Source organism: Pygoscelis adeliae, unplaced genomic scaffold, assembly GCF_000699105.1.
Source record: "Pygoscelis adeliae isolate BGI_AS28 unplaced genomic scaffold, ASM69910v1 Scaffold9, whole genome shotgun sequence".
In the NCBI taxonomy this organism is placed as follows: domain Eukaryota; kingdom Metazoa; phylum Chordata; class Aves; order Sphenisciformes; family Spheniscidae; genus Pygoscelis; species Pygoscelis adeliae.
In genome coordinates this window covers 2,628,505-2,631,450 of record NW_008825557.1, presented here as the reverse complement: position 1 = coordinate 2,631,450, position 2,946 = coordinate 2,628,505, and positions in this window count along the sequence as shown.

Below are 2,946 nucleotides of genomic sequence, written 5' to 3'. Positions count from 1 at the left end.
GGGCCCGCCCCGGCCCCCGCCCGTGGCCCGCCGTTGAGTCTCGGCCCATGTAGGACCTTACAGGAGCGTCGCTCCTGGGCTTGTGCTGCTCCCAAAGGCATTTTCGGTGGCACGTCCCAAACTCTTTAGATTTTTGATCCCTAAGAGCAGTGGTGGTGGTTTGGAACATGAGTTGTGTCCCACTCCTTCAGCAGGCAGCGGCATGCTGTCTCTGAAACATTCCAGCCAGCTCCCCTCGTAAAAGGCGCTTTTTTGCTTGGCCTCTTGTGCCCCAGCTGACACATAACCAAAGGCACAGTTTGTTTTAGGTTTCTTTGTAGATTGCTTTGTATATCCCTGCTTATATCCTGGTATAATCCACTGCCTTATGCTGTTTTCGGGATGCATTGCCTTTTCATCTTTTCTAATGCAATCTCATCTGGGACTTAGGTGTCCCGTAACACCCAGTTAGGTGTCGCTGTCATTTCACGCACAATTAATATGTTCATCTATAACTGTGATGCAGTTAATGAAACTTACTGCACAAAAGATGAGAGGAATCATCAATACAGAAGGGTCAGACTATTGTAAAGAAGAATGAGAGAAAGGGCAAGGGTTGAAATAACAAGTGAATGCCATACAGGAATACAAAACACTATGTGGGAGCACAGTTCTTAAAAACAATAGTTTAACCTATCACACTTTGAAGTGAGGTCTCAGGCCTTCCCTTGGATGTTTACTTTAATGGACCCAGAAGGTCTGTTTAACAGACTTTATGACACATGTTGAACTGGCTATAGGACTTTCTTGTATACTATGGGCTAAGTGCTGTCTTGGGTTCAGTGCTTAAAGCTGTGGGAACAGAGCAATGGCTCCGTATGGGAGATAACAACCTGTGAAGTAACTATCACTAGGGAGCACCAGGAGAGGGAGTGAGCAGCTCACTGACTTAGGTACTTCTGAGTAAGTTCACAAATTTTACTTCTATTTAGCAGGGAGGCAAAGAAGTTAGGAGGTTTTTTTGAAGCGTGTTTCAGAACTGAGCCAAGGTTGCAGTAGTGTCATTTCCTCTTCTTTAACTGGAAGTGGCAAATAACTCTATTGTATTAGTGGAAGTAGCAAATAACACTGAATATTGTGTACTAAGACCAACCTTTGGCCCAGAGAAAAATTCTCTCAGACCTTGGTACTTCTGTAATTCTTGCACAATGAGTGACAAAGCATCCAAACACATTTACAAAACTTCTGGACTAGCATCTCTTCAACATCAGTTGCCAAACTGCCCGCTGAATACTACATGCAAACCTGGAGGTTGTTCTCATGCTGTGACATAGTGAAGATTCAGTGCCTCTGAAGTACTTGAAAACAGTACTGTGATGAGTGATGCTGTCCAAGAAACCTACCTGAGTTTTAATTCAGAAATAACTGCGCTGCTGTGTTTTAGAGTCAATGTTGACTTTATATTCTGCCCTGTTTGGACCACATGGACTTCTAATGTGGCAGGTGCTGCTGTTTGTTGTTGGAAGAAATAATAAACCAGCTGTACCTACTCTATGCCCTGATAAGGCTGCTGTGGGAAAAGTGAAGACCGTGTGAGTTGTGACTTGACTTTTGAGTCTTAGATGAGCTCCACATGGAGCGTAAAATGTGTTTCTCTATTTAAGTTCAAATCATGGATTATTAGGCCTCCATGGTAAAATGTCAAGCTCTGGAAAAAGGCCTCTCTTCTAGTAGAATTTCTGGCAACTTTATTGGGAAATCTGATCTAAGAAATTAGTATCTCAGAATATAGTATCACAGTTGGATTAAAAAGGTAGGGGGGGAGAAAAGGTGTGGGGACTTGAGTGTACCAGAGAGAACTTTTCATATAATTTAATAGATCTGACCTGCATTCCCCTTTGCCGTTTCTGCCCTTTCAGAAGAGACCAAGTTTCTGTGGAAGTTTTGCCGTATGCAGTTTCACACAGACTGATACGTGTCCTCAACAAAAAGTAAAGAGGGAAGATTTTTTTTTTTTTTCTTTTCATGTCTATGCCGTTAGAATAATTATCACCTAGCCGTTTGCACTCTGGGAATAGGAGAGAGAACATTTTGTCTGTTGGCTTTATGGACCAAATTATAGTAATTTGGTCAAAGAACAAAGCTTTTAGAAGCCTCCACATAAAGTGTGTGCTGCTTGCTTGCTGCTCAGGCTTCTTAATCTTCTCCCTGAATAACATAGTGCAAGTGGAAAATGCTCATTGTACAGATTCTCCCATCTTTAACCTGTTATACACCAAAACTGTTACACTACTTTGTTTGTCTGGGTCTAAATGAAGTTGATGTGAGCCTGTGTCACAACTGTTTGGGCGCTCTGTCCAGTCAGTTGTTAGGTTCCTGTTGGTTTTGATGCTGGACGTTCCCAGCATAGGGAAAATCACTGAATGTTTTTGATCATTTAGTATGAATGATTTTTGGTTATTTACGTGAACAGTTCTAGTTGTGAATTTTCACAGAGTGAGAAAACCTTTGGGCTCCATTGGATTTGATGAGTTAATCATACTTGGGGATTCATGAGTTCCTTAAACTAGTTAATTCACTTTTGTGGGGGATAAGAGATGATGGCCATCATGTTATCCAGTTTTAATGGTGGTTTCTGGAAAGTATCTTAAGTGTTTTACACCCAGAGCCTGAAGTCTGTAGGTAGTTGGTGCACTGTCACGTTTAATTTGAAACTGCTATCTGGACAGTATTGCTGAGAGTGCTGTGAAAAAATTTTCAGTACTACTATCTATCCTGCGACTAGCAAGGCTGTCAAAGCTAGTTTGACTGACGCAGCTGCGTGTTTTTGGAAATATGCAAGCTGTTGCATGCACAAGTGTCCAGCTGTTGAAATAGTAAACTCAGTGCTTTTTTTTTCTTTTTTTTCTTTTTTTTTGAAGGAGGGTGGAGGGAAAGGGAAGGGAATCCCTGTTCCTGTCTCAATAA